We start from the raw sequence: 25,421 nt of genomic DNA, 5'->3' as shown, positions 1-25,421 counted from the left end.
AACCGGCATTCTCAGAAAAAAGGCCTCTGTGTAAGCCACAACGACCTTACAAAACAGCAGACAACTGTAAGGGCTCAACCGAAATTTGAATCTGGGATTTCTCATTGCATGAACGAAAATCATACGCCTAGACCAGCAAGCCACTATGCAAAGGAATGTTTTATGTGGCGACACTATCTGCTGACAAACTGGAACTCTTCGAAAGACATTTTAATGAAAGACATAGTGCCCTGTAAAACACATGACACCTGCAAGGGCTCGTCCGGGATTTGAACCCGGGACATCTCACACCTGAAGCGAGAATCATACCCCTAGACCAACTAGCCACTGCAAAACAGTAACTTTATATGGCAACACTATCTGCTGACGAACTGGCATTCTCAGAAAAAAGGCTTCTGTGTAAGCCACAACGCCCTCACAAAACAGCAGACAACTGTAAGGGCTCAACCGAAATTTAAATCTGGGATTTCTCACGGCATGAACGAGAAGCATACTCCTAGACAACCAAGCCACTAAGCAAAGAAATGCTTTATGTGCCGACACTATCTGCTGACAACCTGGAATTCTTCGAAAAACGTTTTTTATGAAAGCCATAAAGCCCTGTAAAACAACAGAATTAATGCAAGGGCTCGTCCGGGATTTGAACCCGGGACCTCTCGCACCCTAAGCGAGAATCATACCCCTAGACCAACGAGCCACAAAAGCTTGACTATTTCACAAGACATCAGAAGCATCAGATAGTCAGAAATCCTTATCTTACAAACATTGAAGCAGGGCTTTTGCTTGATTTGGACCCGGGACTTCTGCAATGGTTCGTCCAGGCTTTGAAAACGGGTCCTCTCACACCTTATGCGAGAATCAAGCCCGTAGACCAACAAGCAACTGCAAAACAGCCACTTTACATGGCAACACTATCTGCTGACAAACTGGCATTCTCAGAAAAAAGACCTCTGTGTAAGCCACAACGACCTTACAAAACAGCAGACAACTGTAAGGGCTCAACCGAAATTTGAATCTGGGATTTCTCACGGCATGAACGAGAAGCATACTCCTAGACAACCAAGCCACTAAGCATAGAAATGTTTTATGTGGCGACACTATCTGCTGACAAACTGGAATTCTTCGAAAGACATTTTAATGAAAGACATAGTGCCCTGTAAAACACATGACACCTGAAAGGGCTCGTCCGGGATTTGAACCCAGGACCTCTCACACCCGAAGCAAGAATGATACCCCTAGACCAACGAGCCACTAAATTGAGAGCATTTCACATGGCCTCAGAAGTATCAGATAGTCAGAAAACTTTCTCTATAGAATCAAGGGCACCCTAAGCAAGAATCATACCCCTTGACCAACGAGCCACTGCAAAACAGTAACTTTATATGGCAACACTATCTGCTGACGAACTGGCATTCTCAGAAAAAAGGCCTCTGTGTAAGCCACAACGCCCTTACAAAACAGCAGACAACTGTAAGGGCTCAACCGAAATGTGAATCTGGGATTTCTCACGGCATAAACGGAAAGCATACTTCTAGACAACCAAACCACTATGGAAAGGAATGTTTTATGTGCCGACACTATCTGCTGACAAACTGGAATTCTTCGAAAAACGTTTTTTTATGAAAGCCATAATGCCCTGTAAAACAACAGAATAATTGCAAGGGTTCGTCCGAGATTTGAACCCGGGACCTCTCGCACCCTAAGCGAGAATCATACCCCTAGACCAACGAGCCACAAAAACTTGAATATTTCACAAGACATCAGAAGCAACAAATGGTCAGAAATCCTTATCTTACAAACATTGAAGCAGGGCTTTTGCTTCATTTGGACCCGGGACTTCTGCAATGGTTCGTCCAGGCTTTGAAAACGGGACCTCTCGCACCTTATGCGAGAATCAAGCCCGTAGACCAACTGCAAAACAGCCACTTTACATGGCAACACTATCTGCTGACAAACCGGCATTCTCAGAAAAAAGGCCTCTGTGTAAGCCACAACGCCCATACAAAAGACAACTGTAAGGGTTCAACTGAAAATTGAACCTAGGATTTCTCATGGCATGAAGGAGAATCATACTCCTAGACCAGCAAGCCACTATTCAAGAAATATTTTATGTGGCGACACTATCTGCTGACAAATTGGAATTCTTTGAAAGACAGTTTTACGAAAGACATAATGCCCTGTAAAACACAGTACACCTGCAAGGGCTCATCCGGGTATTAAACACAGGTCCTCACGCAACCGAAGCGAGAATCATACCCATAGACCAATGAGCCACTTAATTGAGAGAATTTCACAAGGCGTCAGATAGTCAGAAATCTTTCTCTAACGAATCAAGGGCACCCTTAGTGAGAGTCATACCCCTAGACCACCAAGCCACTGCAAAACAGCAACTTTATATGGCAACACTATCTGCTGACAAACTGGCATTCTCAGAAAAAAGGCCTCTGTGTAAGCCACAACGACCTTACAAAACAGCAGACAACTGTAAGGGCTCAACCGAAATTTGAATCTGGGATTTCTCATTGCATAAACGAAAATCATACGCCTAGACCAGCAAGCCACTATGCAAAGGAATGTTTTAAGTGGCGACACTATCTGCTGACAAACTGGAATTCTTCAAAAGACATTTTAATGAAAGACATAGTGCCCTGTAAAACACATGACACCTGCAAGGGCTCATCCGGGATTTGAACCCAGGACCTCTCACACCCGAAGCGAGAATCATACCCCTAGACCAACGAGCCACTGCAAAACAGTAACTTTATATGGCAACACTATCTGCTGACGAACTGGCATTCTCAGAAAAAAAGTCTCTGTGTAAGCCACAACGCCCTTACAAAACAGCAGACAACTGTAAGGGCTCAACCGAAATTTGAATCTGGGATTTCTCACGGCATGAACGAGAAGCATACTCCTAGACAACGAAGCCACTAAGCATAGAAATGTTTTATGTGCCGACAATATCTGCTGACAAACTGGAATTCTTCGAAAAACGTTTTTTATGAAAGCCATAAAGCCCTGTAAAACAACAGAACAATTGCAAGGGCTCGTCCGGGATTTGAACCCGGGACCTCTCGCACCCTAAGCGAGAATCATACCCCTAGACCAACGAGCCACAAAAGCTTGAGGATTTCACAAGACATCAGAAGCAACAGATGGTCAGAAATCCTTATCTTACAAACATTGAAGAAGGGCTTTTGCTTCATTTGGACCCGGGACTTCTGCAATGGTTCGTCCAGGCTTTGAAAATGGGACCTCTCGCACCTTATGCGAGAATCAAGCCCGTAGACCAACGAGCACCTGCAAAACAGCCACTTTACATGGCAACACTATCTGCTGACAAACCGGCATTCTCAGAAAAAAGGCCTCTGTGTAAGCCACAACGCCCTTACAAAACAAAAGACAACTGTAAGGGTTGAACTGAAATTTGAACCTAGGATTTCTCATGGCATGAAGCAGAATCATACTCCTAGACCAGCAAGCCACTATTCAAGAAATATTTTATGTGGCGACACTATCTGCTGACAAATTGGAATTCTTTGAAAGACGTTTTTACGAAAGACATAATGCCCTGTAAAACACAGTACACCTGCAAGGGCTCATCCGGGTATTAAACACAGGTCCTCTCGCAACCGAAGCGAGAATCATACCCATAGACAAATGAGCCACTTAATTGAGAGAATTTCACAAGGCGTCAGATAGTCAGAAATCTTTCTCTAACGAATCAAGGGCACCCTAAGCGAGAATCATACCCCTAGACCACCGAGCCACTGCAAAACAGCAACTTTATATGGCAACACTATCTGCTGACAAACTGGCATTCTCAGAAAAAAGGCCTCTGTGTAAGCCACAACGACCTTACAAAACAGCAGACAACTGTAAGGGCTCAACCGAAATTTGAATCTGGGATTTCTCATTGCATGAACGAAAATCATACGCCTAGACCAGCAAGCCACTATGCAAAGGAATGTTTTATGTGGCGACACTATCTGCTGACAAACTGGAATTCTTCGAATGACATTTTAATGAAAGACATAGTGCCCTGTAAAACACATGACACCTGCAAGGGCTCGTCCGGGATTTGAACCCGGGACCTCTCACACCCAAAGCGAGAATCATACCCCTAGACCAACGAGCCACTGCAAAACAGTAACTTTATATGGCAACACTATCTGCTGACGAACTGGCATTCTCAGAAAAAAGGCCTCTGTGTAAGCCACAATGCCCTTACAAAACAGCAGACAACTGTAAGGGCTCAACCGAAATTTGAATCTGGGATTTCTCACGGCATGAACGAAAAGCATACTGCTAGACAACCAAATCACTATGGAAAGGAATGTTTATGTGCCGACACTATCTGCTGACAAACTGGAATTCTTTGTAAATTGTTTTTTTATGAAAGCCATAATGCCCTGTAAAACAACAGAATAACTGCAAGGGCTCGTCCGGGATTTGAACCCGGGATCTCTCGCACCCTAAGCGAGAATCATACCCCTAGACCAACGAGCCACAAAAGCTTGACTATTTCACAAGACATCAGAAGCAACAGATGGTCAGAAATCCTTATCTTACAAACATTGAAGCAGGGCTTTTGCTTCTTTTGAACCCGGGACTTCTGCAATGGTTCGTTCAGGATTTGAAAACGGGACCTCTCGCACCTTATGCGAGAATCAAGCCTGTAGACCAACGAGCAACTGCAAAACAGCAACTTTACATGGCAACACTATCTGCTGACAAACTGGCATTCTCAGAAAAAAGACCTCTGTGTAAGCCTCAATGCCCTTACAAAACAAAAGACAACTGTAAGGGTTGTGCTGATTCGCCTTTATTTAATCACCCTAATTAAACAAAGTTAAAATCAGGATCCTCCCTTCGCTATATTTCTTAGCTAGAGTTTAGTTAAAGGATCGTCTTTAAAGAATGTATTTTGCAAAAGAATAAATTAGATCATACTTTACCACACAGGGTAACTCTGATGGGTTCTGGAAAATGAATTCAATGTCCACTCCAGTGAAGAAAAGTAATAAAATACACTTTTATTAATAAAACAAAATCCAGTGAAAAAGTAGAATAAACAAAAGACAAATAACAGAAACAAAATCCTTACTTCATTCTCCGGTGAGAATAAAGGGCCTACAACTCCCAGTATACAGAAGTCAGAAAGCGCAAAGCTGAACAGTACAAGTCAGCTTTTATACTCAGTGTCTCATATAATAGTGTTCATAAATCATGCAAAAACTGCTTAATTCATACATTCAAGGAGCATGCTAAATCGCTTGAACAATAGGAAAACAGATATATGAGTACATAAAATCAATACATGGGCCTTTGTAATATCGGCCTCACTTCTCTCAGTTATACCCCAGATTTAGCTGTTCAAACTCGGCCAGGAGCTGGGTAGAGAGCTCGGTAGAAGTACGGGGAGGGGGTTCATTCAAAGTACACAGGAGGGGGTAGCCTGAGGCACCTAAAGGTTCACAGAGAGTTCGTCCAGCTGGTTTGTTGATTCGGCGCGCCCTCTGCCGGAGCCTTCTGTTCTGCCTCTTACGTTTCACTTCATCACTAAGAGTTGTGCTTTTACGCATAGGAATATCAGAATACATCAGTGATCTTTTGCGTCTCAAATGATTAATGTCATCTGATCCATCAACCATCACACCCCCTCTTGACATTCTCAATTGAGACACAAAATAATCATTATCCAATTCATCTAGTACACAAGATCCATATATACACTGTTCTAGAGGAATAGCCCATCCATCAAAGCCAATTGACCAAAGATTAAATTTCTTTTCCCTTTTTTGGTATGAAAGTTGGACAGTTAGTAAGTTACTCTGTCCCAGGGAGGTCAGTAGTCTCCTTCCAATCCTCCTCATCCTCAAGAAGGGTCGAGCAGATGAGGTCAAGTTCGGCAATTGGTCCCAGGGCAGTCTGAGAATCAGACGATCCGTCAACAGAATGTCCTCCAACTTGGAACAAACCCATTGATCCTGCTTCCATGCCAGAACTTCGATCTGAGAATTTCACATATAAAACACCAGCTGAGGATTTAACTCCCATTAACACTTCCCCATTAACCCAATAGGGGTGGACAAAATACTTTGCCCTTCCTCGCCCCCTGTAAGTAATAACGGGTTTCCATGGCATAATTGACTGACCCACTGCACATGTTAAAGTTCTTAGTAAAGGCTGTAAATAGCTATCACTCCAACAAAGTATATAATGGATCTTGTTGAAATCCTGCCCCCCAAATATGAAACAGTCCATACAACAGAATTTCCTAACACCGTTCATGTGCCAATATATCTTGCATGCGGCTCGTCTCTGATGGTCGCAGTCAGGACTCATCCTGTAGGAGTTTCCTCCAAGCGGGATCTGAGGGAATCATATGTCATAATTTACCCCAATGTTACCCTTTAGAGACAAATTACTTTCTGTTTCATTTTCATTACTTGAGTAAATGTAATATTCGTTCTTGAACAATTATGTATTTTAATAGGTTACAAATTTGAGAAACCAAAAAGATTATTAGTTTAATATGCATTGAGTCTTTAAAAGTCAAAAATAAAAAAATTTCTTCTTAGAAAAATCTCAAAAACCATAAAAAACCCAAAAACCCCCCAAACTGCTTATCATTGTGTCTTGTACACAGGTATTTGGCACCTCTGTTATGATTGAATAAACAGACATAACACCTGTTAATGCAATCATAACTGCTTTTTCTTTTCCATTTAAATTTAAAGTAATAATAGAACTATATTCATTCAATATTATTACAATTTAGTGGATCAGAATTCAATTTACCTGTGCATAGTCTGCTCCCGACACAACGATACCAGTAGGTCCATAATTGTTGCTTTGAGATGCCATCTTAGAAGTTTTTCAGCTTCAAATTCAGGAGTTAGGTCAAAAGACTTTTCCTCAGCTCTGCCGTCTTAAGTTTGCATCTATGCTAAAGGATGGTGAGTTTATATCATAGAGGACGGCCTTGCAGTATGCCTTTGTCAGCTTTGCTACTTTGACCTCAGCTTCATATATTTTCTCCTTGTACACAGGCAGCTGAGGGCTCCCAATGAGCTGCATAATTTCACAAATTTCAGGGAGATAGACACAAGTAATATCACTGCGATTATACATCCTATGATAATCAGAACTAGTTTCACCCATCCCCACCAGCTCATTATGGTTCGTTTAATAATTTCAACTGTTGTTCCTACACCCATGCTAAATATTATGCCTGCATTTTGCAAAGTCTTTTTAATCTTAACAATTGTTGGAACCTCGTAGTCTTCAATCTCTAATGCTGATATCCAATTGTGCACAAAATGCCAATTAGGACCCAAACTTACACCTTCAATATAATCATCGATTAATTGAACAATTTTTCTTTTAGGGTCATATGGTTCCAGCCCAATTGAAGCACAATGTTTTTTAACTTGGTTCTCGTACTTCGCCACTAGAGGGAGTACTGACACAAACATTGCATGCCAAGGGATGGAGCAGTTAATTCTGTCACACTTATCCCTGATCTTTCCAGTTATGATAGAATAGTTTTCCCAAGAGCAGAAGTTATTTTCTCCCTTTAATAATCGTATTTCTTCTCCTTGTCTAGCATACGGTGGAATATATTTATAAGTCCAATTATTAAAGATATCTGGATCACACTCTTGTAACTCAGCCCCTATTAGGCTTGCAGTATTGTTTAGTTCATTGTCTTTATACAAATTCCATTTGAATCCACTAAAACCCATATTTAAGGTAGATTCGCCCTTCCAGGGTTCATTAGTAGAGTTTCCATATGAAACATCAACCAAATTCCTGGTGAAAATTGTTTTTCTAAAATTTGTATTAAAGAATCCTAGCTTATTAAATTGATGGCGATAAGCTCCCATGAGCTTATGGCTAAAATCAAATTTAATGTAGAACTTATTATGCCATAGGCCGTGCACACTGTCTACCAATCCCATATGGACCGGGCTTGGCCTAATTTTATATTGCGTTACTGACATCATTTCCCATTTGTATACATATAAAGCTAGAGCCATTCTATATTGTTGATCCGGAATAGATTTAATAAAATCTGTTATTCCACTTTTATTGGCCAAATCTTCTGGCATACCATGACTGCTATCTAACAGCCAGGGGTGTATTCCACGATTCTCTAGCCAATTTTTGTCAATGAAACATTTTATGGTTTGACAGGTTTCATTTAGAACCCTTTCTTCTCTAAGGCCCATATATCTGACATAAGATTTCCATTTATCAAATATTACACTTTCATATTGATCCATCAGATCTTGATCATAGAGTGACTGACCCTCTATGTAGCAATACCAATAACTGGCTTTAGTCAGATCTGTACAATATTTTACCATATTGTGTTGGAAAAAGGATGCCCATGAATCTGGTTTTAATGATCCATATCGCTTAATAAGAAATTTAGCCCCCGTAGCGCCAAAAGGCCTCATCCCTAATTTATAAATGCAATCTCTTTCACTGTCGCAATATTTTCCTTGGGTGAAATGCTTTTTACATGTTACCCATTCTAATTCCTCATAAGGAATGACTGGTTTTGTCTTATACACACCTAATATTAGATGGCTACTGTTCAAATCGTCAGGCCAATATGTCACATGTCCTTTAGCTCCCGCCATTAACCAATTTGTTAATCTGCGTTTTCTTGAGCTGTCATTACCTGTTTCTGACAATATACCCACTTTACTTATTCGGCTAGTGTGTAGGCCTCTAAGTATTTTGTCATTTCTGGGTACAGAAATGGAGTCGGACATTATCCATTGTTTAGCGTCTGTCAAGTTCTGCCAACAATGTCCTACTGATTTGCTTACTTCAACTCCTAATTCCAAACTCCAGACGCTCAGGCTACTTTCATTAGTCCACATAGTCTGGTTTTCATTTAGGATTTCAAGCCCAATCAGTTTTACATGGGATGCATTTAAAACTATAAGCCTATCCCATTTATACCGTACTTTATTATTAATCAGACCATTATATTTGGATGGTATGAATAAAGCACTTGGGTTCGAATGATTACATACCCAAAATTTGTCGTCAATATTTCTGATGTATGATCTTATCATTGTTACAAAATCACTACTATTGTAGGTTTTATTTTTCACAGTTATTTCCTGATTTGGACATACCCAATTTTCTGTTTTCTCAACATGTCTACATACATGTCGGGTTTCTTCTGTGCTTTGAGTTTGTATCTCAAGTCCTCTGAAGATTAAGCCTAATACGATTAGGAGTAAAGAGCTAGTTATCAATATACTCATCACAGCATCTTTAATCTGTGACTCTGTACACTTCCTGCTGGCCCTTCCTCTCTGCTCCGGCTCACCTTTCTCCATGCTTCCTGTAACAGAGAACAGAGACAAACTCGTTTCATCCTATTCTGTCCCTCGACTGAATTTTTTGGAGATCCACTTTTTCAATTGTATTATTTTATTTCCTGATTCCAAATCCTGGTTATCTTTTGATCTATTCAGATAAACATTTATTCCCTGAATACATTCACCAATACCCAGGTAACTTCCTGTTAAATTTAACAGAACAGTTAAATCCAGAATTTCTATCCTAGATTTATCCTCATCACTCGGTTCACGAGTCATTAAATGATATGGTTGTGTGGATCTGATTATTTTGAGTTTTGCTGTCCCTTCTCTAAAGGATTGTGAAGATCCATAAACTGAGATGTTTGTTTCAGTGAAATAACTGGGTTCGTCTTTCGGTTCGCATACTTTGATGCATTGATTAAATGTCATTTCTTTTGCTTTAATTATTATAGCGTCAGAAAGTTCACATTTAAACCACTCACTGTCATGCAAAAGCCATACACATGCTCCTAGGCCACCTCTCTTGTGGCTGACATGTTTGTGCAACTGCATTCTGACAGCGGTCTCCCATCCACCTAAGTGAGTGAGATATATCAGGCCATTCCGAAAACTCTCGTTTCCGTTCAAAGACTCCTGCCCGCCTGGTAATCCTCCTGGACAAAAGGACAGTTCTCTGAGTCTTTGGGCCATCCATTTTGAATCTGCATTTGTCATTAGGGACACTGGGTTTATGTCCCACATTGTCATTATTCTATTTTCAACTAAGGCCCCTAAGGCCTTTCTGGATTTTCGAGTCATCCATATTTGCTTTTTGCTAATCAACTTTAAGCACTTGCAACTGAATAGACTCTTACATCTGTCACACGATGTAAATTCTTCCCCATCATACACACATCGGCATTCCCTTCCTAGGGCAATAAACCGTTGTTTACATGACTGACAGTTTCGGCATAAGCATCCATCCTGCTTTATCTCATATTGTTCGATTTCGACCTTCTGGTGTGACTCTCTGCAATCACCACAGATGGTGACATCATGCAAAGCACACGCATCGATATCTCCTAACTCATTCCACCACGGGAAATGAGCTCCTAAACCATGCTGAATTAGCAACTCTGCTTTATTCGGCCTATTTGCATATAAGCCTTCAGCTAGTTTAAACGCTACATTAGGTTTTCCACATACGGCGCAGTCTTCGATCCTATAACTGGTAGCTGGTGTTCCTGGTACACTAACAGATTTTCTTCCCAGAGCTCTATCATATTCTGGCTTAAGCCATTTTTCAATGGTTAAGTGTCCAGAAAAACCTCTAACAATTCTGATGAAGCCTTTTTGCTTATAAAGGCCTTCACAAGTTTTGAGGTCACAGGTCAAGTTTGTGTCTGCCATTATTCCGGCTTCTTTATTATGTCTCTGAGACTCCAAATACCGTTGGCTTCTAATTCTACGGTAGTATTAGATGGTATTGATTTAACTTTATCTTCCGTGCCTAGATTTTCTTTAAATCTATGCCCTCGGACTCTTTTCTGTATGTAGACTATGTCGCCTACCTTTATTTTGGCCCTGTTTCTTGGTGGATTTTCCTCCTTTTCAGGTACAGGGACTCTGTAATTTACAAATTTTAAGCAATCAATAAGCTGTTCGTCCCAAGGTAAATCTGAATTTTTACAAAAATAATTTTTAATTTCTTTTATTCGCCTCTCGGCGATTCCATTACTCGAGGGTTGATATTTCACGGATTTAATTAATTTTGCCCCTGAATCTTTTATAAACTGTTCTACCTTTCGACCTGAAAGGTTAAAAGCTCCGTCGGCTCTGACTCGATTAGGTACTCCCCTAAATTTGAACCATTGTTGTAAACTTTCAATTACTACTTCTTCTGTAGCTTGTTTACAAGGAAAGATCTGCGTATACTCACTCGCGTTGTCTGTGATCAAAAGAAAATAACAATTTTTCTTTTTCGTTTGCGGTCTAATAGGTCCAGCAAAATCCATGCTAATTTCATCGTTCTCATGATCTGTTTTTATAGATCCGTAATCATTAAAACGTGAATCAATTGCTTTTCTGCAATTTGGACAGTTCACTTTTATCTTATAGTACTCAGACTTTAAGTTTTGTATATTTAGGCCTAAAGCATGACAATATACCGCTAAATATTTCGTGGTAGGATGCTTTAACTCTATATGTAATTTTTCAAGTAAGTCCTTTTGACTTTCCTTGGTAACAGCCCGTACTCTACGCACATAACTGTCTACTTCCTTATTCCCTATAGCAGCCGTCGTATTCTGTGACGTATGGCTGGTTTGATGCAACACTGTTGGTGTAATTTCTGTGATCAGCTCATCTATTACCCTCCAGTCGTCGGCTTGTTTTAATGGCTTCCCTTTGGAAGTATTAAAATCATTATTTTTCCATGCACCTAAATGTTCCTCTACAGCTTGATAGATATAATCACTATCAGTTACTATAAAACATTTAAGGTCATTCAGCTGTTTGGCTTTCTCTAAAGCTTTCCTGAATGCTTTTACTTCAGCAGCTTGTGCGCTTAGCCCTGCCTCTAAGCTACCTTTATCTGACTCAGTGACTTTTCGGCCTTTCTTTCGTATCCATCCCCATCTAGTTATTCCCTGCTCGGTTGTGCCGTCAGTATAATAACAGACTTTGTCTATGGGGACCTTGGTAGTCTTTTCGGCCTTAGGAATTTTGTCAGAGTGAAAGCTGAACTGAGTATCGTTTAAGATTGACGACCACTTAGCCCACGTATGACGGTGAACGCGTCTATTTTCACAGATTAAATTTTTCGATTCCCTTACTATTTGATTTATTCCTTCACCTTTGGCTTTAACCAGTATCTGCTGGTCTAGTGCGAGGGCTTTCAGAGTTAGTAAAGATTTAGCGAGTGTGGCTAAAAGGTCGCCGCCACTCATGTTCTGCAGCTTTCTCTGGTTTGCTGGCTTGCTGTAGGATATGAAATTAACAGGGTGTTTTTCATTTGACGCATTGTAAATTATTATCTCAATTTCATCCTCCGTATTAGCTATCTTTGCTACTAACGGAGTGGTTTCGTCTCTTCTCACAAGACGACCACTATTTAAAGCTTCATCTATGAGTTTAGCCTTTATTTCGGAAAGTTTCTCATTCCAAGTTAAAACTCCCCCTTTAGTCGCATTATAAAGAGGTTTCGCATGTCTAGCATATCCGGGGATTAAATCTCTTACAAAGTTTAATGTGCCCAGCATGCTTTGTAATTGTTTTAAAGTGGTTATTTCTTTTCCTCTCAATTCCTTCAGTTTATTTTCTGTAGTTTGCGACAGAAATCGTTCATTACCAGTTATTTGAAATCCTAAAAATTCAACATCATCTTTAGCGATTTCCATCTTTTTGTAGTTTAATCTGAATCCTTCTTTAGTTAGTCGGCTTAAGGTCTCATCTAGTATTTTAAGATGTTCTTCTTCATCATTAGTAACGATTAAAATGTCATCTATGTACACTACAATAGGAAGGCCTTTAAGAATTTCCATCATTATGGCTTGAAAAGCATTTGGAGAATTCTTAAATCCTTGTGGTAGAACATTATATACATACTGTTTGTTCTCAAAGGTAAATGCGGTGCGCGCTCTGCTCTCAGGCTTAAGCGGCACAGACCAAAATCCATTCGCAAGATCTATTTTGGACAACAGTCTCCCCTCTGGGGCTGCGCCCGTAGCATCTCTTGCATTAATCAGATATCTTGTATCTGGTACAGTTTGTTTGTTTAATGCTTTATAATTTGTTACCAACCTCCACCCCCCGTCGGGTTTTGCTACCGCTTGAATAGGGGAATTTGTTGGCGCATTATCAACTTCTTTAATTATCCCTTTTCGTTTTAATTCTTCAATTGTGATTTTTATTTCAGGCAACGCGCTTTTGTTAATCGGATACTGCCTTTGTGGTGGTGGAATACCACCTTTTATTTCGTACTGCCATTTATCAGATAATTTTCCGCAATCATTTTTACTTCTTGCGGCGTGAGTTTGATATTTTCTTAATATCTCTGTAACTTTAGTACGGTCGGCTTTGCTGGTTTCGGCCATTCTTTTTATTTCCTGCTCCAGGTTTATTTGTTTTAACCAGCCTATTTGTTTGCTTTCTATTATTGTACTGGCATCTTTTAGTGTCATTAAATTATTAACACCTTTGATAATTTGCAAGTTTTTCCAATCATAAACTTTATGCGTTTCTATATTACCTCTAAAGTCTTTTACATTAAACGCGTTTTTTGTTTCTTTTGCTTCTTTAGGCAGCTGACTTACTACCGTAACATCTGCTCCTGTATCAAGATCAAATAATATTCCCTCGTAATTTATGTTTAAATTCATATCTGCCGTTTCTGTAACCTGTTTAGACATTATGGCCTTTTTTCCTGGAGTCAGGCAACCCTATTCCTCTTGATTTCGGGGCGTTTTTCGGTTACTATTCACGACTCTCTCGTTGCTCTTAACTTCTCTAGTTTTATTTTTTGATTTTGACTGCTTCTTTTTATTTCTTTTATCTAGTAATTCCTGTCTCTGCTCTGGGGTCATTCTTTCCCAGTTCTCTTTTGAGACATAATCACTTTCTGCAGGTTTCTGCTTGAAATCTGATTTTTGGAATTTATTTCTGCTCTTTGGTTTTTCCTGCATTGACTTTTGATGTCTCTCTGTAGCAGCAGCGTCTGCTCTGTGTCTCTGCTGCCTGCCTCTTCTTGCGGGCGGGGCTCTTTGTGCTCTCTGAGCTGCTGCTCTCGGAGGCTGAATTCTCTGCTTCTCTGAGATTAACCTTCTCTTCCTCTCCCACCTGATGGCGAAATTAGATAATTCTATCCAGGTGGTTTCTGGCCCTAAAAGTCTCGCTTCAGCTAAGCCAGGGACTAAATCTGTCACCTCTTGGAGTTCTCTTATCAGTGCATACACTGATTCGACTTTACCCTGTCTATCAAGACAATACGGGTAAACTCCAATTGCTCTGATCATTTCAGCGCGATCGTTTCTTTCATCTTCTGGGCTCTTGCCCAGAATTGTGCCTAGCTGCAACCTTACAGTAGCGGGTGCAATTCTTTTGCGCGTGTGATGCACGATCATAGCTTCTATTAGATCGTCATCCGCTTTATAAAGTTCGCCCATTCTAACAATTTCTTGAGCTTTATCCATAATGGTTGCTTCCGCAGGAAAAGATAGCTGAGATAGCGGATAGAGGGCTCTTTCTTTTAGTTCACTAACGACCTGAGAAGATTTAGTCTTTTTATTTTTTCCCGCCAGCATGATGGATTTTCTTACTGAAAATTCATCATCGGAGGAGCCTGTTGCTTCAGAGCTTTCAGTCTCGCTTGATTCACTCGGGAGCGGGGTGTCCTGTCTCCTATTTCCCCCGGTGATTGTCTGGTAGTCACTTTTAGCAAAGTGCTTTCTTATCTTATGTACTGTTCCTAATTTAGGATCGTATTTGCTCGACGCGTTTTCATCTTCAGTCATCCCGGACCAGATTATTCCGCTGATTAAAGCTTGAAGCGCGTCGGCAAGCTCGCATACCATGTCTAATTTGGCTTTTTGATTTATATCTGTCCGTTCAAGGATCTCATCTGCGGTACATGCTGTCGCCAGGTAAATCATGTCAGCGTTATCTTTCTGCTCTGAGCGCGTGTTGCCCTCAACCTTTTTCAGCTGTATTTTAAACCCTTTGGGGATGGTAACTCTCCTGTTCCCTGCTTCAATAAAGCGCCCATCAACGTGAGCTGACGTTTTTCTGTCTTTTGAGCTCGGCCTGGCATTCTTTTGCCTGATCCTACCCCTTATCTGGAGAACTCTATCTTCTTCTGATGACGAGTCGCTCGAGCTGTCTTTTCTTAAAGGACTCATTTTGTGAATCCTATTTGTTGCGGCTTTTAGAGGATTTAAAGGGGTATGTTTTGTTTTAGCTCTCGCTTTTCGCATTAGGGTTTCATCATACGGTGTACTAGTAGATGGACCCCACTGAATCTGTCGATCAGTCTCAGGTTCTTTGTCTCTTTGCGAAGGCAAAAAGGTAATTTCCGACCTGTATGGAGCGGCGGCATGAGCCTGCTCGCCCAAAATTGAACCAGCTCTTTCATCCTCTGATTCAGCATAAAATTCAGGGCTCACGGTTGTGCTATTTTTTAGCACTCTTATTCGTCCTCTGAATCGCTCTGGGAATTGTACGGGACCTTTATGGTTATGTAGAATTAAATCTACCTGTTCACCGGTACCCGTAGCTTTGTCTATAGCGTCGAACAATTCCAGCCAGTTATTTTCTTGATCGCTTACGCCTATGTAAACACAATTACCTATTGTACACGATTGAGGCGAAACATGTAAAGGATTCTCCTTTTTACGTGTTTTCAACTCCTCATTTGAGATAAGATGGATTTGAATACCCGAAGCGTCAGTCATGTTTTTGTATAGAATATAGATCCTTCTTTAGGTCTATGTGCACTTTATTCTATACTTGCTCGAGAGATTTCTTTTTCGGGCGTCCCCTACTTTCTCTCTTAATCTAATTCTCTTTTCGCAAAAATATTAACATTCCTCGCTGGGGCCTCCATGTGCTGATTCGCCTTTATTTAATCACCCTAATTAAACAAAGTTAAAATCAGGATCCTCCCTTCGCTATATTTCTTAGCTAGAGTTTAGTTAAAGGATCGTCTTTAAAGAATGTATTTTGCAAAAGAATAAATTAGATCATACTTTACCACACAGGGTAACTCTGATGGGTTCTGGAAAATGAATTCAATGTCCACTCCAGTGAAGAAAAGTAATAAAATACACTTTTATTAATAAAACAAAATCCAGTGAAAAAGTAGAATAAACAAAAGACAAATAACAGAAACAAAATCCTTACTTCATTCTCCGGTGAGAATAAAGGGCCTACAACTCCCAGTATACAGAAGTCAGAAAGCGCAAAGCTGAACAGTACAAGTCAGCTTTTATACTCAGTGTCTCATATAATAGTGTTCATAAATCATGCAAAAACTGCTTAATTCATACATTCAAGGAGCATGCTAAATCGCTTGAACAATAGGAAAACAGATATATGAGTACATAAAATCAATACATGGGCCTTTGTAATATCGGCCTCACTTCTCTCAGTTATACCCCAGATTTAGCTGTTCAAACTCGGCCAGGAGCTGGGTAGAGAGCTCGGTAGAAGTACGGGGAGGGGGTTCATTCAAAGTACACAGGAGGGGGTAGCCTGAGGCACCTAAAGGTTCACAGAGAGTTCGTCCAGCTGGTTTGTTGATTCGGCGCGCCCTCTGCCGGAGCCTTCTGTTCTGCCTCTTACGTTTCACTTCATCACTAAGAGTTGTGCTTTTACGCATAGGAATATCAGAATACATCAGTGATCTTTTGCGTCTCAAATGATTAATGTCATCTGATCCATCAACCATCACAGGGTTCAACTGAAATTTGAACCTAGGATTTCTCATGGCATAAAGGAGAATCATACTCCTAGACCAGCAAGCCACTATTCAAGAAATATTTTATGTGGCGACACTATCTGCTGACAAATTGGAATTCTTTGAAAGACGTTTTTACGAAAGACATAATGCCCTGTAAAACACAGTACACCTTCAAGGGCTCATCCGGTTATTGAACCCGGGTCCTCTCGCAACCGAAGCGAGAATCACACCCATAGACCAATGAGCCATAAAACTGAGACAATTTCACAAGGCGTCAGATAGTCAGAAATCTTTTTCTAACGAATCAAGGGCACCCTAAGTGAGAGTCATACCCCTAGACCACCGAGCCACTGCAAAACAGCAAATTTATATGGCAACACTATCTGCTGACAAACCGGCATTCTCAGAAAAAAGGCCTCTGTGTAAGCCACAACGACCTTACAAAACAGTAGACAACTGTAAGGGCTCAACCGAAATTTGAATCTGGGATTTCTCATTGCATGAACGAAAGTCATACGCCTAGACCAGCAAGCCACTATGCAAAGGAATGTTTTATGTGGCGACACTCTGCTGACAAACTGGAATTCTTCGAAAGACATTTTAATGAAAGACATAGTGCCCTGTAAAACACATGACACCTGCAAGGGCTCGTTCGGGATTTGAACCCGTGACTTCTCACACCGGAAGCGAGAATCATACCCCTAGACCAACGAGCCACTAAATTGGAACAGTTTCACATGGCCTCAAAAGCATCAGATAGTCAGAAAACTTTCTCTAACGAATCAAGGGCACCCTAAGTGAGAATCATACCCCTAGACCAATGAGCCACTGCAAAACAGTAACTTTATATGGCAACACTATCTGCTGACGAACTGGCATTCTCAGAAAAAAGGCCTCTGTGTAAGCCACAACGCCCTTACAAAACAGCAGAAAACTGTAAGGGCTCAACCGAAATTTAAATCTGGGATTTCTCACGGCATGAACGAGAAGCATACTCCTAGACAACCAAACCACTATGCAAAGGAATGTTTTATGTGCCGACACTATCTGCTGACAAACTGGGATTCTTCGAAAAACGTTTTTTATGAAAGCCATAAAGCCCTGTAAAACAACAGAACAATTGCAAGGGCTCGTCACGGATTTGAACCCAGGACCTCTCGCACTCTAAGCGAGAATCATACCCCTAGACCAACAAGCCACAAAAGCTTGAATATATCACAAGACATCAGAAGCAACAGATGGTCAGAAATCCTTATCTTACAAACATTGAAGCAGGGCTTTTGCTTCATTTGCACCCGGGACTTCTGCAAAGGTTAGTCCAGGCTTTGAAAACGGGACCTCTCGCACCTTATGCGAGAATCAAGCCCGTAGACCAACGAGCAACTGCAAAACAGCCACTTTACATAGCAACACTATCTGCTGACAAACTGGCATTCTCAGAAAAAAGGCCTCTGTGTAAGCCACAACGCCCTTACAAAACAAAAGACAACTGTAAGGGTTCACCTGAAATTTGAACCTAGGATTTCTCATGGCATGAACGAGAATCATACTCCTAGACCAGCAAGCCACTATGCAAGAAATATTATATGTGGCGACACTATCTGCTGACAAATTGGAATTCTTTGAAAGTCGTTTTTACGTAAGACATAATGCCCTGTAAAACACAGTACACCTGCAAGGGCTCGAGTGACGTCACTGACGTCACTGTCTCCGTTCGGTCGCCTACTGCGTTTTCTTGAAGTTTGGACTCGCTATTTACTCGCAATTTAAATCTTAATCATAAAATTCTTCCTCATTCGCTAACTATTTTTCTCTCCTACTTAGGGTGAACAAACCCTTAATACATTTATACAAACAAAACTGCTTTAAAACGGTCTGTCCCTCGAGCATCCGCCTGTTGTTTGTAGATTTAGCCTGCTAGCACCGCTGGTCAGCTAAAGCTACCAACCTCTTTTACCATACACTTTTGACATACTGGCTTTGCTCTTTACCCTGTAAAATGTTGCTTGCGTCTCTGTCCTTGTGTGCAGGAGAAGCATCGATGGAGGCGTTGGAGCTGGAGCTGGAAGAAGTGGAGTCCCAGATCCGGGCACTTCTGATGAGGTGGACGCGGCTGCAGGAACAACTGCTTGTTGTGCCTAATGCTAAGGCCGCCTCATCATCTAAGGTACGTGGAAATTACAACCACATCATTCCCTCTACCTCAACCCGCGTCCTTCTCTGTCCAGGCACAGCGCACCCGGGGCGCGGCTCGGCTCGGCCAGGCGTCATTCACACCGACACCCGGCTACCACGGCGCCTGGGTGCAGCCGCGTAAGGTGCTTGCCAGATCCTGGGGCAGAACGTCTCCTCCTCCCGTGTTCGAGATCTCCACGGAGAACCGCTTCTCCCCTCTCCGCGAGTCGGGTCCCGATGTGGCCATCATCGGTGACTCGATCGTTCGTCACGTCCGTGCCGCCTCCTCAAAAGGTAATAAAGTACGTACTTTCTGCTTTCCTGGTGCCCGTGTGAGAAATATTTCTACACAGATTCCAACCATCCTGGGTGCTGCCGAGAGCCCTGGTGCCGTTGTCCTCCACGTGGGGACAAAAGACACCAGGCTCAGGCAGTCGGAGATCCTGAAGAAGGACTTCAGGAGCCTGATCGAGGCGGTTCGACGCACCTCGCCCGCCTCGCAGATCATCGTTTCTGGGCCGCTTCCTACCTACCGCCGAGGAAATGAAAGGTTCAGTAGACTTTTAGCTCTGAATGAATGGCTAATAACATGGTGTAAAGAACAGAAATTGCTCTTTGCTAATAACTGGAATCTTTTCTGGGAGCGTCCTAGGCTCTTCCGTGCTGACGGCCTGCACCCCAGTCGAGCCGGAGCTGAACTCCTGTCAGACAACATCTCCAGATTACTTCGCACCATCTGACTAGCAGGTAAAAATTCACAAAATTCACATTATAGCCACCTAGACTCTTGTTCGTCCCACTTAAACATCAGTAACGCATATCTGGCAAATCCTATAGAGACTGTGTCTCTTCCTCGTATTATTAGATTAAGAAATAAACGTACTGTGTGCTCCAGAAAAAATCTATTAAGAATCAAACCAGAAAAACCAGTAGAAAGTGAAAATACAAATTTCGTAAGGCTTGGTCTCCTAAACATCAGGGGCCTCATGTACGAAGACTTGCGTGGAAATCTTACTAAAACATTGCGTACGCACAAAGCGTAAATGTGCGTACGCAGAAAAAAATTCAGATGTATGAAACACTGCGTACGCCGAATCTCACGCATATTCTTTTGTACATCTGAATGAACGTGAAACTGAGCGCAACATACACGAGCACTAAACCCCTCCCTGCCTCCTGCCGTATGAATATGCTAATGACTATGCTAATGGCAAAACCCAACGAAAAAGTAATGGCAAAGCAAGCAAAAAGAGAAACTTTGAACAGAATGTGAATTGGAGGTGCTGCTTTTGGAGGTAGACCGGAGAAAAGCGGTGTTATTTGCAAGTTTGTTCTCCGGAATTAACAACAAAAGAAAAAAATAGAGTGGGAGAGTTTAGCTGATGCGGTCAACACAGTTGGGTCTGAACATCGCACTGAGTGTGTTAAAAAAAAGAAATAGTGTGGTTTATATCTGTAAAATGTTGCAGGACGCTTAACAGTCTCAGTGGCACTACTCGTAAGACGCATGTGATCAAGAATTGATATGTTTGAACATGAACTCGGCTCGAATCCAGCGTCTGATGAACTCTTTCTTGTTTTTTCCCCCGCTACATATCAGATTTTGCCAACTATTTATCACGAGAATGACAAGTAGGAATCATCAATAAGTTCATATCAATAAGCATCATATTTTATTTGCACATTTATTGAATGTAAATGTTTCTGATTCACGCATGCAAATTCATCTTCAGATAGTGTCTTTATAGCAATGTGCGTGTGGTAGATAGCTCAGATTACATTGGGAAAACAGGCGACTGCTGCAAATTGTGCTTTAATGTTTAGCTGGTCAAATGTATGGTATGGAAACCTTATATACCTTATATTCTGAGCGTGAAACCAGGCGTCTGCAAAGTTTTTGTGCGTACGCAGCGTTGATACATGAGGCCCCTGGTCACTTGCACCTAAAGCACTTATCATTAATGAAATAATAACAGAAAACAATCTTAATGCACTCTGTCTCACTAAAACCTGGCTGAAACAAAATGACTATATTAGCTTAAATGAAGCAACTCCTCCAGGATTCTTATATAAACATGGCTCGTCAAACTGGTCGTGGTGGTGGAGTTGCATCAATCTTTAGTGATTTCCTTAATATTAATTAGAGAAAAGGACTTATGTTTAGCTCCTTTGAAGTATTATCGCTTAATGTTCAGCTTCCAGATACTATGCAAAAAGCTATGTTATCTCTCGCTTTAATCACCATATATAGACCCCCAGGACCCTATGTCACTTTTCTAAAATAATTTTCTGATTTTATTTTTGACTTACTAGTCAAAACTGATAAAATGCTAATTGTAGGTGACTTTAACATCCACATAGATGACACTAACGATACATTAGGGCTCGCGTTTATGGATTTAATACACTCACTTGGGATAAAGCAAAACGTTGTGGGTCCAACCCATCGCTTAAAGCATACATTAGATCTAATTCTGTCTTATGGAATCAAGGTTATTGACGTAGACATTATACCACAAAGTGATGATATTACAGATCACTACCTCTTACTATATAAGCTGTGTTTACCTGAAATCAGCAAACCCGCTCCAATACTCCGCCCTAGTAGAACTATTGTTTCGTCAACTAAAGATGAATTTATAAATAACTTACCTGATCTCTCTCTATTTCGTAATGCACCCGCAAACTCAAATGATCTTGATGTAGTAACCAGCAGTATGGATGCCATCTTTACTAGCACACTAAATACTGTGGCACCCATCAAATTAAAAAAGGCTAGAGAGATTAAAACTATACCATGGTATAATAGTCATACTCGTGCGCTCAAAACAGCAACCCGTGCCCTGAAACGTAAATAGAAAAAAACTAATTTAGAGGTCTTTAGAATTGCGTACAAAAACAGTATGTCCAGCTATAGGAGGGCTCTAAAATCTGCCAGGACTGAGCACCTGTGCAAACTGATAGAAAATAATCATAACAATCCTAGATTTTTATTTAACACCATCTCTAAATTAGCAAATAATCGGTCATCCCTGGAACAAACTACTCCACCGCAAATTAGTAGTGATGACTTCATGAATTTTTTCAGTAATAAAATAGAAGGCTTTAGACAGAAAATAGGAGATGCCAAACTTTCTGCACCGGCTTATACTCCAAATCCTGTAAATATTTCATTAAATCATAATAATAACCTACACTGCTTCAAAATCATAGAACATGAAGAGTTAGTAAAAATTATAAATAGCTCTAAACCAGCTACGTGTATGCTGGACTCAATTCCAACAAAATTAAGCCTATTATTAAGAAACCGCAACTAGACACCAACAACTTAGCTAACTATAGGCCTATTTCAAATCTTCCATTTATGTCTAAAATACTAGAAAAAGTTGTTTCCACTCAATTATGCTCTTTTCTGCAGACGAACAATATTTTTGAAGTGTTTCAGTCAGGTTTCAGGGCTCACCACAGTACAGAAACCGCCTTAGTGAAAATAACCAACGATTTACTCTTAGCTGCTGACCGAGGGTGCGTCTCGCTATTAGTTTTACTCGATATTAGTGCGGCATTTGACACCATTGACCACAATATCCTCATAAATCGCTTAAAGTCTACAGGTGTCCAGGGACAGGCTCGACAATGGGTTAAGTCATACTTAACTGACCGCTGCCAGTTTGTGAATCTTAATGGACAGCCTTCACAAATCTGCCCAGTAAAGTATGGGGTGCCTCAAGGATCAGTTTTAGGCCCTTTACTGTTTACAATTTACATGCTACCTCTGGGAGACATTATTAGAAGACATGGGATCAGCTTTCACTGCTATGCAGATGATACTCAATTATATATTTCAACTAAACCTGACGAGACGTCTGAACTTTCTAAACTAACTGAGTGTATCAAAGACATCAAAGACTGGATGACCAACAATTTTCTTCTCTTAAACTCCGACAAAACAGAATTATTACTTATTGGGCCTAAATCTTGCACACAGCTGATCTCGCAACTCAATTTACAATTAGAGGGATACAAAGTTAGCTTTAGCTCTACTATAAAAGATTTGGGTGTCATATTAGACAGCAATCTAACTTTTAAAAACCATATATCCCATGTCACAAAAACTGCCTTCTTTCATCTGAGAAATATCGCTAAATTACGAAATATGCTATCTATCTCAGATGCAGAAAAGCTAGTCCATGCTTTTATGACTGTGAGACTGGATTACTGTAATGCTCTATTTGCTGGCTGCCCAGCATCCTCTATTAACAAACTTCAATTAGTACAAAATGCAGCAGCCAGTGTTCTGACCAGGTCTAGAAAATATGATCATATAACCCCAATTTTATCCTCCTTACAACGACTGCCTGTTAAGTTTCGTATTGAATTTAAAATATTACTTCTCACCTATAAAGCTCTAAATAATCTAGCTCCTGTTTATCTAACCAACCTTCTGTCTCGCTACAAACCAACTCGCTCTTTAAGATCTCAAAATTCAGGGCTTCTGGTAGTACCTAGAATAGCAAAATCAAGTAAAGGAGGTCGAGCCTTCTCTTTCATGGCTCCTACACTCTGGAATAGCCTTCCTGATAACGTCCGAGGCTCAGACACACTCTCCTAGTTCAAAACTAGATTAAAGACCTATCTGTTTAGTAAAGCATACACTCAATGCATCACCTAGCGGGTTCCACACTGGCTTCTGCATCTTGCTTATATACACTATGAACAGCAGCTACGCTAATTATTTTCTTTATTCTCTATTTTCACCTGGGGATACTCATCCCGAGGTCCTCAGATTATGCGGAGTCACTTATTGGATCCAAAACCAGCGACGTGATGATCCCAAGGATTCCATATCCGGGACCAGGCCATATCCTGAGCTGCTGCTGCGCTGATGGTCGTGGGGAGTGGAGAACATGAGTCTGATTCCAGCGACGCTCCAGGGACAGACGAGTCTTCGCTGAGGCCATCTTCCAGCTTAAACCACGGCGAATGAAGTTCTGCACAAGACTTTTGGCCAGCGGAGAAATTAAAATGGTCGTGCCCAACTGAGTCTGGTTCTCTCAAGGTTTTTTTTCTTCACTCCCATCAGGTGAAGTTTTTTTTCCCTCTCCGCTGTCGCCACTGCCTCGCATGGTTCAGGATTGGTAAAGCTACGCATCGATGAATGTGCTCTTCAGTGTTGAACTCTCAGTAATGATTAAATCACACTGAACTGAGCTAAACTGAACTGAACTGAACTTAAATACTAAAACCTGAACCACACTGTTCCAGTTACTGAACCACACTGTTCCAGTTACTATGACCATTTATGTGAAGCTGCTTTGACACAATCTACATTGTAAAAGCGCTATACAAATAAAGCTGAATTGAATTGAATTGAGTGTGTCAATGGTGATTCCATCATTTGCTGCACCAACATCCAGTGCAGTCCCAGCTTCACCTGCACCTGCTGTTCCTCCACCTGCACCTGCTCCACCTGCACCTGCTGTTCCTCCACCTGCACCTGCTCCACGGGAACAGGAGAAGGAAAGTGGAGTCCACAAAAGGAAGTATGTGCGTGCGGTTACTTTTAATGTTTGCAGCAAATGTGGGCAACCAAAGACTAAGGAGTTTGGCCATAGCCGATTTGGTAATGCCACATTTTGCCTGCAAACTTCAAATGGCAAATCCTTAGAGGACTGGTTGGCAGAATAGCACCAGCAAAATAAAGGACAAACTCCAGCTCCAGAATAAAGGACAAATTGCTATATATATTTTTGTAAATGTTACATGGGTACTCTCTCTCATTTTATTTAATTTTTGTGTGTTAATATTTAGCATTTTAAAGTGGCACTTATAGGCCCACTCTTATTTTGTCTTGTGTTCTTATTTAATATTTGTGTGCATTTTATGTAAAAATATATTTATATTTCTTAAAAAAATAACATTTTATACATTGCTTAAATACTATATTTTATATAATAAGTGCCCCCACTCTTGCATTTTATTATTTATTTATATTATTGTTTAATATATTGTGTATATAAAAATAAATATAAATACAGAGTATTGTTTTTATATAATGTGTATAATAAATAAATATATTTATATATAGTATTGTTTTAATATATTATATGTGCATAATAAATAAATATATATTGTATTGTTTTTATTTATTGTATATTATATAGTTTATATATTAAGATATGTTTTTATTTTGTTTTTTACATTTTTAAAATTGTTTTGCGATTTTAATATTTGTATTCATTTTAATAAACCATTTTGCATATTACTTGTTTTTGTGTGCATTCATTTAAAGTTATTACATAAAGAAATATAACATATATTAATATATATATAAGAACAATATCCACATAATAATAGTAATATCAATATAATTGCCTGTGTTACGTCAGTAAAATTTCAATAAGAGCGCAGCTGATTGGCTCCGCTGAAACTGACACTGATTGGATATTTTGTTACACAGA

General features: G+C 40.5%; 5 non-coding genes across 5 annotated transcripts; all 5 read right to left on the bottom strand.

Moving 5' to 3' along the window:
* Nucleotides 1-625: 625 nt before the first annotated feature.
* Nucleotides 626-697, bottom strand: trnap-agg (transfer RNA proline (anticodon AGG)). Its single transcript has one exon. It is a non-coding gene; the product is annotated as a tRNA-Pro (tRNA).
* A 1,975-nt stretch (nucleotides 698-2,672) lies between these two features.
* trnap-cgg (transfer RNA proline (anticodon CGG)) lies at nucleotides 2,673-2,744 on the bottom strand. Its single transcript has one exon. It is a non-coding gene; the product is annotated as a tRNA-Pro (tRNA).
* Nucleotides 2,745-3,043: 299 nt separating this feature from the next.
* Nucleotides 3,044-3,115, bottom strand: trnap-agg (transfer RNA proline (anticodon AGG)). The gene has a single exon. It is a non-coding gene; the product is annotated as a tRNA-Pro (tRNA).
* A 951-nt stretch (nucleotides 3,116-4,066) lies between these two features.
* On the bottom strand, nucleotides 4,067-4,138 carry trnap-ugg (transfer RNA proline (anticodon UGG)). The gene has a single exon. It is a non-coding gene; the product is annotated as a tRNA-Pro (tRNA).
* A 299-nt stretch (nucleotides 4,139-4,437) lies between these two features.
* Nucleotides 4,438-4,509, bottom strand: trnap-agg (transfer RNA proline (anticodon AGG)). The gene has a single exon. It is a non-coding gene; the product is annotated as a tRNA-Pro (tRNA).
* Nucleotides 4,510-25,421: the final 20,912 nt, after the last annotated feature.

This window comes from Danio rerio, chromosome 4, assembly GCF_049306965.1.
Source record: "Danio rerio strain Tuebingen ecotype United States chromosome 4, GRCz12tu, whole genome shotgun sequence".
Classification (NCBI taxonomy): domain Eukaryota; kingdom Metazoa; phylum Chordata; class Actinopteri; order Cypriniformes; family Danionidae; genus Danio; species Danio rerio.
This window is presented reverse-complemented; position numbering and strand designations above follow the sequence as displayed.